An 11,959-nucleotide genomic window follows, 5' to 3' on the forward strand; every position below is an offset into this window, starting at 1 on the left:
CTCCATCCCTGGTTCATATCTTTAGAATTTTCATCTATAGCTGAGCATGAAATTGTCAATCAACGCCAGTTAATGTGACAAGGCCCTGATGATCGCTCTGCTTTAATCTGATGCATTTTCACACAGCAATTGAAACCAGGTTCACAGTATAGCTTCTCGCTGACATTATATGGTAGCCCAGAGAGAAAAAATACACCTTAACTTTGAAATAGGAGCTGGTATTAAAAATAACCCCTCACTGGTTGTAAACAGAGAACCCAACTAAGAAAGCTTTTAATGTTTTCTGCCAGACCTCTAGGCCGTGTTTGGTTACAAGAACATAACATTGCTACATCTCGGGGAAATTTTCTGTTTCAGCAAGAAAGTCGCTTAAAAAAAAACCCTGATGTGCAAAAAAAAAAAAGAATCTTAATGCTAGAAAAATCACGTCATATATTTAGTCAGAGTCACAAGACACACACAAAAAGCAGATAATAGGAAGTGGCCAAAATTCCTCAAGACGAAGAACTTTGGCAGAACTAATTTCTGAACGGGCTGCTCAGAGTGTTGCTTTCTTCTTAAAAATCAACCTCTTCCTTTCCTCTCTTCAGTGTATTATACTCCAAAGCAAGAAGAATCTGCAAAAGGGGGTTCATCTGTGAAGAGGAAGGTGCTTACTCTGTCAAAGAAATTCTGGTCAATTAATGACAATATTTGGGTGCCCATCAATACCAAGCCTGGCTTAGGACTGGGCAGCACCAAGAACCACTTACCATCTCAACAAGAGCTCACCCAGACAGCTCTGAGAGGAGGGATTGGTCTGTTTTGGGTTCTAGTTTTCTGTTGGGTTCCAGTTTTCTGTCAAAGAGCTCACAATGTAGCTCAGGGGTGGAGAACTGAATGTGGACCCCCAGGTCTCTGTATGTGGCCCTCGGGACTTTCCTCAGCTAAAGCCCATTCCAGGTCACACCCTTTCTTCCCAGCTCCATCTCTCACTACCCAGGCCCTGAGTCCTCCTTCGTGGATTTAGCATGGTTGGAAAGTGTCCTTGAACTGTGACCAGGTGACATGAGAAACTTCTGGCTTCTCCATGACTGGCATGTGCAAAAGTCTGTCATATCTGTTGCTCCACCCACCATTGTCTCCACCCACCACAGGCAAATGGACCCCAGATTGCAATCTCCAGGCTGAAAATATTTCTCCGCCCTTGGTGCAGCAAGTTTACACATTGAGAACAAGCATAAAATAATAGATTTGTTGGCTCGGGCCAAAGGTACCTCTAGTGGCCTCATGTCCACTTCCCACAATGCCACCTTTGTTTAACCAGTATAAATGTGTTGCGTTAAACAAGAAGACTTAAAGGCAACACCCCAGCAACTGCTACTGCCGCCTCCAGCCTCTCTGGGGCCTGTGGGCACACATGGAATTATGAGAAACTGTTGCGAGTGCCAGTCATAAGACGAGTGCTGCAGGGCATAGAAAAGAAAGACTGTTAAAATATTGTGGTACCATTAAATCACAGAACGCATCTTTCTCTATGGACTGAGCAGGCAGTGCCACAGATCCAATGCTGGCACCACCACGGCACAAAATGTAGACCCTTGGAAGAAATCCCTGTGATTTTTACAAAGGCATCTCCCACAAACCACAAACAAATTAAACCCACACTGCTGTCCATGGATTGTATTATAAGAGTCACCAGTGATATTATTAGACTGCATCCTAAGAATCACCATGGCGCTGTGCATCTTTTTCTGTTCCGCCCTGTATTCTTCACATGCAGCGCTATTTCTGTTCTGCTTCTGTCTGTCTCCTGTGAAAAGCTACATTGTTCACCTTGCTGTCCCCTGCAATGGAATTACATAACTTCTGTAAGTTACGTTGCCATTATGTTTTCCCAGTCAAAGGAAACACAATACAAAGGGAGGGAGGGGGAATTATGTATCATTTGCAGTTTTGCAACAACAACATTGAATGCCAGTTGCTTGGTTTCCATTCCAGACTAAGGACAAATAAATGAACATCAACAATTTCTCCAACCTCCCTAATTCTCAGGTATCTTCATTGATTTTACATGGAGTGAGGTCTTCATCTCCTTCATCTCCAGCAGCCCCATGCCTTGAACCAGCTCTATTGCCAAAGAGCCACAGACAGCGGGGAGAATTCTGGGGCATCTTCAAGGCACACCCTTAATTCACATGGGGCCTCTTAGACTTCACTGTCAGCCTACATCAATGGAGAACGCATGCGAAGCACACCCAACAATCACCTATGATTATATGTTGAAGAATTAGACGATTTAACTTTCAGGGAAATACGTCTGCCATGACTGATCTGGAAGGTCGTCGAGGAATCCTCAGAGGCATCTTCTGAGAAATTTCAGTTTTCTGGAACATAGTATGAAAAATTACAACAAAGCTTTGGAACTGTGGTTTGATGAGGATGCTTAGAATTCTCTGACAGGGAGCCCGAGTCTGCCTCGCAGAACTACAATTCCCACAATTCTGGAGTGAGAGGTAAGGACTGTTAGGCAAGTTTAAATCCATATCAGGTCACTGGGGACTAGAACCATCAACTGCCTCTTGTGGTGAACCACCGGAGCTGTGGCTTGGAGCGTTTCCTCAGTGAATTTGCTCTCCCCGCCACCCCCAAAACCTGCCCCACGGGATAGTGGTTGCGAAGATAAAAAGCAGGGAAGAGGAATCACCTAGAGCTCTTTAGAAGAAAAGTGAGAGAGTGTGTAACTAATAATAAAATATGGTTGCACGTCACCTCAGTCTCTGAACAGTGTCATATTCCAGGAGTTCCAGGCATATTTACCTGGGATCTGTGTTTCCTTTTAGAAAATGAGGCACAGCAGAGACTGTGGTGTCTTTACCATATAGGGTTTATTTACACATATATACAACCTGAGCCCATGATGGAAGGACTCCCAGCAGTACAGCCCAGGAGGTTCTTGTTCCCTCATAGCCGCAGGAGCCCAGGAATCAGTCAGACAACAGGCCTTTTGCATTTCCTCTTTCTCCAGCTCGCTACCTTACTACCGTGTTGCGTTCCTGCGAACGTCAAAGCTAAAACTCTGACATTGTCTTCTAACTATCTCAGAGCTCAGGGAAGGGAGTGTCCCTCTCAAGAGCTCATCACCTTGCTTTGTTAGGTTAACAACTCAGAACAACAAGAAGAAGTGGTAGTAGAAGAAGAATTTATTATTTATACTCTGCCCATCTGGCTGGGTTTCCTGAGACACTCTGGGCAGCTCCCAACAGAATATTAAAAACATGATAAAACATCAAACATTAAACATTTCCCAATACAAGGTTACTATCAGATGTCTTCTAAAAGTCAAATAGTTGTTTATTTCCTTGACATCTGATGGGAGGGTGTTCCACAGGGCGGGCACCACCACCGAGAAGGCCCTCTGCCTGGTTCCCTGTAACTTCGCTTCTTGCAGTGAGGGAACCGCCAGAAGGCCCTCAGAGCTGGACCTCAGTGTCTGGGCTGAACGACAGGGGTGGAGACGCTCCTTCAGGTACACTGGGCTGAGGCTGTTTAGGGCTTTAAAGGTCAGCACCAACACTTTGAACACTGAACAATATAGTGTCTGTCCACCATTCAGAACTGCTGCCTCCCACATCGGTTAGGCTGTGTTAGCAGCACCAAAGTGACCTCCCTGAGGTGGAAGCCTGGGCTGTGTTTCTGGAGGTCCTGGGCTGCTCAGTCGACAAGACCCCCCTCTCAGCCTTGCTGATGTGCTCCAAAAATTTTTTTTAAAAAAGATAGAGAGTGCCCAGAGCAATACCTTTGGCACCAGCTTGGCTGCAGGAGTTGCCGGACAGAGGTGTGCAAGGTGCCACCCAACTGCCTTAGGGACTCCGTTCCGAATTTGTCCTGAGCCTCTTCTTTACTGATAAATAAATAAGTGCCCTAAAAGCAAGCAACAAGCATGGAACCAGCACACATGCTGTGTAGATCATGCAGCTGGCTTCGTGTGTGCTCCTGGAGATAAAATTACCCTGACTGCTATTGATCTGGGAGTGTTGAAAGCTCAAGCCAATTCAGTCATCCTATTTCTGCAAATGAATTCTCTTCCTGAGAATACTAAGCCCCCCCTCTCCCCAACACACACACACACACACACACACACACACACACACACACCCAGCCTCAACAACAATCCAATAAAACCTCATTTGCCCTGGGCCACCATTAGCTACCACTCTCTCTTCTCAAAACAAGCACATGTCATGCCCTTAAGGCGTAACCACAGGTCAAGTGCAATCACTGTTGACCATATTCCCATTCAGAGCTGCTCCTAACCAGTTTGTGGTTCTCTTTCCATTTCTTCTCGCAATATTTACCAGCAAGGCTTTTCCGTGAAGAAAACAAGAACGGCACGTGCGGAACTTCATATTTCAAAGCTGAATCAGTCCTTTCGAGCAGCAGAAAATGGGCAAGCAGGTTTCTTCGTGGGGGCGCGGGGATGTTACAAGTGTCACAAAACATAGGGGTGCTGTAAGGTTGTTTTGCTGCACTGACTCCTGCTTCCGACCTTTGCTGCTCAGCTGACAGCATTTCTGCATCTTCTGTACAATATTTTCTTTTTTTAAAAAAAGGAATGAAAAACTAGAAACGTTAAGTGTAGTTGGTCTTCCAATTGCAAAACCATTTGGAGAAGAGCTACATTAAATTATTATTATTTCATTCATTTCCACCAAGTAACCTTAAAACAAATGAATAACTAATAACATTATAGTAAATTAAAGACAGCATAGGCTTATTCTGTGGCATTACCAGACCCTCCAAGTGTCCCTATTTGCCAGAGACGTTCCTGATTTAGAGAAGCAGCCCTGGTTTCTGGTTTGATTCCAGAATGTCTCACTTTTCGTTTAAAAGGGTAGAGCTAAAGGGGCCCCTGACAGTTAAGTCCAGTCGACTCTGGAGTTGTGGCACTCATCTCACTTTACAGCCGGCATTTGTCCGCAGACAGCTTTCCGGGTCATATGGCCAGCATGACTAAGCCTCTTCTGGCAAACCAGAGCAGCACACGGAAACGCCATTTACTTTCCCGCCGAAGCAGTACCTATTTATCTACTTGCACTTTTTTTGGCATGCTTTCGAACGGCTAGGTTAGCAGGAGCTGGGACCGAGCCACGGGAGCTCACCAGGTCATGGGGATTCGAACCGCTGACCTTCTGATCAGCAAGCCCAAGAGGCTCTGTGGTTTAGACCACAGCGCCACCTGCATCCCATCCCACTTTTCCTTAGGATGTCCCTATTTTCATTGGAGAAATGTTGGAGGGTATGGAGCTATCCAACCCCTGAACCATCTGAAGGCAATTTTGTACAGAGAAGGTTGTTTTTTTTAATGTTTAATATTTTTATATACAGTGGTACCTCAGGTTAAGTACTTAATTTGTTCTGGAGGTCCGTTCTTAACCTGAAACTGTTCTTAACCTGAAGCACCACTTTAGCTAATGGGGCCTCCCGCTGCTGCCGCGCTGCCGGAGCACAATTTCTGTTCTCATTCTGAAGCAAAGTTCTGAACCCGAGGTACTATTTCTGGGTTAGCGGAGTCTGTAACCTGAAGCGTATGTAACCCGAGGTACCACTGTGTGTTGGAAGAAGCCCAGAGTGGCTGGGGCAACCCAGTAAGATGTGTGGGATATAAATAGTAAAATTATTTTTATGGAATGTGACGTCCCTATTTTCATCAGAGAAAGGTTGGGGGGGGGTATGCGTTACACACACAAAATCTCCATCTTTCCGTAAACCTATTGGGTTGATTGTAATGTCTCTTATAGGAGGTTAGTTTGATCATTGTCGATCTAGACCAGATCTTCTCAATCTTTTCAGATTCGGCAGGATTTTCCAATTCTTCTCAATCATTAGCTTTACAGCAATGATAAGGCAGGCAGCGACAAGTCATTTTCTGAGCCAGAATCTTTTACATTTTTGCTCTATGCTATCCAGCATGGCATAGTGCAGGCATGGGGAACCTCAGGGCCTGAATGCGGCCCTCCAGTCCTCCCTATGTGGCCCTCAGGACCCTTCTCAGGCAATGCCCTCTCCCCAGACCTCACGTCTGCTTCCTGGGGGGATGATGACACCCTTGAGGTCTTTGGTGGTCTGGCTGGAATGTGTCCTTGAAGGAAGGAGCCCTTGCAGGGGTTTCTTTTGAGATATGACAGGTGCCCACCATCAGCATTTTTCAGAAACAGTTGAAGACAGTTTTGGCTCGAAAAACTTTCCCAGCAGGACAAATATATCTCCGCCCTGCGTGTCTACTTTGTATTGCTTTGAGGCTATTCCTGCTCAGAGTAGACCATCATTTGGCTGTAGAACTTACTTGGCTACAAGCGCTTATATTTATCTGCTCTTATTCTCTGTGTTGTTTTTAATTGTTTTAAAGTTGGTTTTATTATAATTTGTACATTGCCTTGAGATGTGTGGGGGTGGGCGGGGGGGAAGACAATAAATCAATATGTGAATAAATAAACAAGTAAAATTGAGCTTTGCTTTACTTTGGTCCATTCATTTGGACATGTCCATTCATTTCAATAGGTCTGCTTTGAAGGAAAGTCGGATGCAACCCAGAATGCAGAGAGCTTCCGACTGATGACAGTTCCCTGCACTATGCAGCTGGGGAAGGAAATTGCATGTTTTCCTGACACAGTACTAAAATAAAAAAATAAAAAAATGGGCCTCTCTTTATTGATCCTGCTGCGCAGCAAATTGCCACAGCCTCTGAGCCCAAAAGAGGATGTTTACACTGAGGGATAATAGGGTGTGTTGTGTGACATTTTATTACTCATATCCTTCTACTTTTTCTAAGGAAAAGAAAGCCATGTTTATTTTAAGTCCATCTAGCACTGAACATTTCATTCAGTCTGCAACCTACACTGTGGCGCTGTGCTTAAATTTATTTTTATTTCTTAATTGCATGGGCTTTGCAGCACCTGTCTCAAACTCAGTAGGATCAAAGTCTCCTCTGTGTCCGGTTGCAAGCTCAAATTGTATACGTGAATTTCCTGTTTTGCAGGTGATTTGCAGTTATGGCAGATGTAAAAACGTCTCCTTGAAGAAGAATGCAACTTGACTTCTGTTAGTTTCCTACGGTGAGCACCTACCGGCCTATGATTACATTCCTACAAAATAAGCATGTATGACGTGGCTGAGCAACTAGTTGCCTTCCAGATATTGTTGGACTCCCATTCCCATCAGCCCCAGCCAGCATATCTATGACTAGGGGTGATGGGAGCTGTATGCAAGGCCAGCCCACCCATGGGGCAAGGTGAGGTGAGCACCTCAGGCAGCAGGATCCACAGGGACAGCAGATCCTGATGCAGATTTTATTTCCCTTCTACTCTTCCTGGTGTAAATCTTCACTCACCCCTTTTCCTTTGCGGGGAGGGAGGTGGCATTTTGTGGTTCGCCTCAGACGCCAAAATGTCTTGGGCTGACCCTGGTTGTATGCCCCCCAACATCCAGAGGGCCACAGGCTCCCCTTCCCCGAGGAATGTACCGTATTTTTTGCTCTGTAAGACTCACTTTTTCCCTCCTAAAAAGTAAGGCGAAATGTGTGTGCGTCTTATGGAGCGAATGCAGGCTGCGCAGCTATCCCAGAAGCCAGAACAGCAAGAGGGATTGCTGCTTTCACTGCGCAGCAATCCCTCTTGCTGTTCTGGCTTCTGAGATTCAGAATATTTTTTTTCTTGTTTTCCTCCTCCAAAAACTAGGTGCGTCTTGTGGTCTGGTGCGTCTTATAGAGCGAAAAATACGGTAGTTGACAACGATGTGCATTCGTTTTGTAACAAAGGAAGCCCAGTTGGTTCAGTGTTCATTAATGAACGAAACAAATGGCAAGTGGTTTTTGTAGGGAATGGGGCAATAGATGGGAATTAGCCCTGCCAATTCTTTCATCTGTGTCGGCGTCGTAGAGGATGCCGCACTTCTCAAAACATCCCCCTAGCCCAGGGGTCTGCAACCCGCGGCTCCGGAGCCGCATGTGGCTCTTTTACACCTTTGCCGCGGCTCCGGGGCGGATACTAGCGAGGGGAGGAGGCGCATTGTGCGCCCCGACACTCCCCACTGTGGCGGCCGCTGTACTGGCTGTGACGTCGCATGGGGGCAGTGCGTGCGTTAGTCACGCACCGTCCCGACATCACCTTCCTGCCCGCTGTCAGATTGCGGCTCCGGAGATATATTTGTTTTAAATGTCGCAATGGTTTTGCGGCTCCCAGGTTTTTTTTGCCTTCAGAAACGGGTCCAAGTGGCTCTTTTTGTCTTAAAGGTTGCAGACCGCTGCCCTAGCCATTTGTCCCCTGGCTATCCCAGATCATTTGTCTCGGAAAAAGGAAGCTGAGCTTGGCGTTAAGAAGCCAACCTCGGCCCCACTTCATTACATTCTGCATAGCTCCAGTTCCCCCATAATTTCATTGGCTGCCATTTCCATCTCCACTTCCCACTGTTGTATACTGAGGGCATTATGCAGCTGTTGGCAGCTCTTAGCAGAAGACAGATATATTTCAGCGTTGCATGAAATTTACGCTCCTTTTCAATCCTGCAGGCACATTGTTGAGAGGCTGAGTTATTTTAGGGCTATATTGCCTCAGCCACAGGAAATCTGTGGGGGCATCGAAGCACGAGAGGGTCTCAGATGGAGAAGAGTGGACATTTGCAAAGGAAACTGGGGGCTGTGTTCACACAGGACATTCCCACCTACCTGTGTGCAAGGAACTCAAAGTGTTCTGGGGAATATATACTGACCTCTGCACTTGACCATATGCCAGAGCTTACTCTTCCCTTAGCTTTCGATGACAGTGCAGGATGGCACCTAGGCCAATTCCAAATATTGAATTGTAGTTAAGGTATCTCCTCCTTAACCCCAAGGACAAACTTTGGCTAGAAGTCCATTGGCTCTGCTGTGACAGGCCACCTCCATCGGGCCTCCTCTCCCCTTAAGTGTCATCTGGGGGCAGCCGTTCCATCAGTAGGGCCGGCCCTCCCAGGAGCAGACTGAAGCAAGCACCTTGGGCAGCAGAATTGCATGGGGTGGCATTTCATCAGCGTGGAAGCAGCTTCCGGCAAGATCATGCAAAGTCTTGCAGAACTCTTGCAACATTTCACAAGATCTCGCCGGAAGCCACCACTGCACAACCTCAGTAAATGAGGCTTGGGAGGGGAGGCAGGGGGTCACTTCCCTGTATCACCTCAGGCGGTGAACTAGGATGGGCTGCCCCTGTCCATCAGACTGTCTCAGTGGGAAAGATAGGAAGCATGGTAGCTCAGTTACTTAGAACGTGGGGCTGACAATGCCAAGTGTTATGTATTCAGTGGTCTGTGTTTGCCTGAGCTTGAGTCTGGACTAAGGATTCTTTGCCCCTGTGTTCTGATTCGATACATGATATCCAATCACAGAACATTTCAGGATTTGGGCCTCTGCCATTGGCCCTTGAACTCTGAGCCGTGATTCGCAACTTGGAAGTTTAGACAGCCAATCACATTGGGAGTGGGAGTGGCCCAGGCCGTCAGAAATGTATATAAGCAGTTGCTTTGCCCCTGTTGTCCAGTTCTGTTAGTTCAATAAAAGTTCTTGCTGTTATCACTGTGTCTTGCCTCGTGGGAACCCACCTACACTTCACCAAGGCTGCAGGTTTGATTCCCATAGGGGACCGCAGCATATTCCTGCATTGCTGGTGGTTGGACTAGATTATCGCTGGGGTGCCTTCCAGCTCTAAAATTCTATGGTTCTATGGAAGCTCAGTTCCATGCACCTCCTGCCCCTGAACTGTGCCTGCTGGTCAACATAGGAACAACTGGTTAGAAATTGGTGCCTCAGTTTTTACAGTGGTGTCTCGCAAGACGAAATTAATTCGTTCCGCGAGTCTAGCGAATTTTTCGTCTTGCGAAGCACCAAATCCCATAGGAATGCATTGAAATTCAATTAATGCGTTCCTATGGTCAAAAAAAGTCCAAACAAAGCCAAATTTGGTACAACAAGAGTTTATTAAGTGCTCTTTAAAGTCACACATACTGTAAAGAGCATTTCAAAAATTGAAGGAATAAATTAAGTTTCTAAACATGACAGAAAAACATTTAAAAATCAACAAAGTGTACAGTACATTTTCTAAGATTCTGGGGGACAACTCGAAGAAGGTTCCTCTTCCACTCTTTGCTTCTTTCTGAAGAACCGCCTCCTCAACTGTTCCCCCAGCCACCCCCCCCCACAGAAATTCAAATCCAGAATTTTTTTTAAAAACCAGCAGAATGGCCCAATGGTCACAGAAAACCATAAAAATGCAGAAAAAAACACACAAGCTTCCAGATTCTTGCAAACCCCTCCCCAACACCAAGTCCTTGAATTCCAAACACCCCAACCCAAAATCCAAACCCCCCCAAAAAAGTTTTAAAAGTTTAAAGAAGTTTTGGAAAAGCTTCAAAAATCACCAAAGTCTTCAAAAACCTCAAAAAAGGCTACCACACCGCGTTCTATGAGTTGCTCCTCGAAGTCAAGTCGCAACTGTATTAACGGTGTTAAGGAAAAGGAAACAAACTTGCAAGACGTTTTCGTTTTTCGTCTTGAGAAGCAAGCCCATAGGGAAATTCGTCTTGCGAAGCAGCTCAAAAAGCGGAAAACCCTTTCGTCTAGCGAGTTTTCCGTCTTGCGAGGCATTCGTCTTGCAGGGCACCACTGTATTTTCATCTTTTCTCCCCATCCCCTTATGTGTTTGGGTTTTTTTGAGTTGTAAACCTGTGAACAGGGACTGCCTTGTTCTGCTTGTATGTAAGCCACTCTGGGAGACTTTTTTGGCTGAAAATCAGGGTACAAATCATGCTCAAAATAAAATAAAATAATAAATAATATGTGGTTAAGGTGGAGAGACCTCAGCTGCAATTCTGGGTTTGGACAACATGTTGGCTTAGTTGCTTCACTGACCTAAATAAAACCCAGACTGTGACATCAGAGCAGACCAAGCACATGACCAAGACAAGTACCGTGTTGACTTTCTGTAGGCTTCTGGTTGGCTGCTGTGGGAAAGGATTGGCCTGTGTAAAAGCAACTGCCGACCTTCTGATTGGCAAGCCCAAGAGGTTGCTGAGATGATTTAAAGCTATTCAAATAATGTAAGGTTGTAGTACTGTTATATGTGAGTAAACAATAATACTATTGCACTCATTGGGAATTATTTTTGAGGAAGCAGACATTGGATCAAACTGCATATTCACTAGGCTGAAACGCACAACAGCTCCATAAAAAAGGCACCCAAAACTCTGTTTTGCAACCAGCTTCTCTGTTACGTGCCAGTGTTGTTTATGCTTCTGGTGAAACCTGTATTTTTCCAGATGAAATAAGGGAGATATTTTTAGCTGGTCCCTATTTTTATAAAAACTACTTTTTGCACAAGGTACAACCGCAGCATTATTCAGTTTCCTGCACGCTGCACCTTTTGGCCACAGTGTCTGCCCAAGTCAACCAAGGATATGGATGGGCATCAGGAAGGGAGAGCAACGCCTCCTCACATTTGCTTAGAACCGTTTCCAGTGATGGAAAGGGGGCAGTTTGCAAAACCTGCAGATCTCTTTTAGAAATCCCATTGTAAGCTGACAAAGAACAACTGTGCTGGGGAAGATGGGAAATTCCACTGCTCTGGTGTCCTCTCCCCCTTTTCTGCTATCTTTTTCTTTGTAGACTTGCATGCATATATACTTAAGCCTTTCCTGGAACAGTTTTCAGAGGCCTAGAAGAGTCACTGTGATCCTTGCACAGATGGTCCAAGTGTCCCTATTTGCCAATGACAGTCCCAGTTTTACAGAAGCCATCCCAGTCTCTGATTTGATCCCGGAATGTCCCACTTTTCCTTCGGACGCCCCTATTTTTAACAAAGAAATGTTGAAGGGTGTGGTAGAATGTCCCTATTTTAACTGGATAAATGTTGGAGGGCATGGAGTTATGCGACCCCTGAACCAAGGAAATAAGTAA

General features: G+C 45.7%; 1 long non-coding RNA gene across 1 annotated transcript; it reads right to left on the reverse strand.

Annotated features, from left to right (window-relative positions):
• Window positions 1-1,159: 1,159 nt before the first annotated feature.
• On the reverse strand, window positions 1,160-4,014 carry LOC310693172. The gene is made up of 3 exons (XR_014519033.1): window positions 3,779-4,014; window positions 2,249-2,366; window positions 1,160-1,826 (listed from the first exon to the last, which is right to left on the reverse strand). It is a non-coding gene; the product is annotated as an uncharacterized lncRNA (long non-coding RNA).
• Window positions 4,015-11,959: the final 7,945 nt, after the last annotated feature.

This window comes from Podarcis liolepis, assembly GCF_965112155.1.
Source record: "Podarcis liolepis genome assembly, chromosome: 14".
Classification (NCBI taxonomy): domain Eukaryota; kingdom Metazoa; phylum Chordata; class Lepidosauria; order Squamata; family Lacertidae; genus Podarcis; species Podarcis liolepis.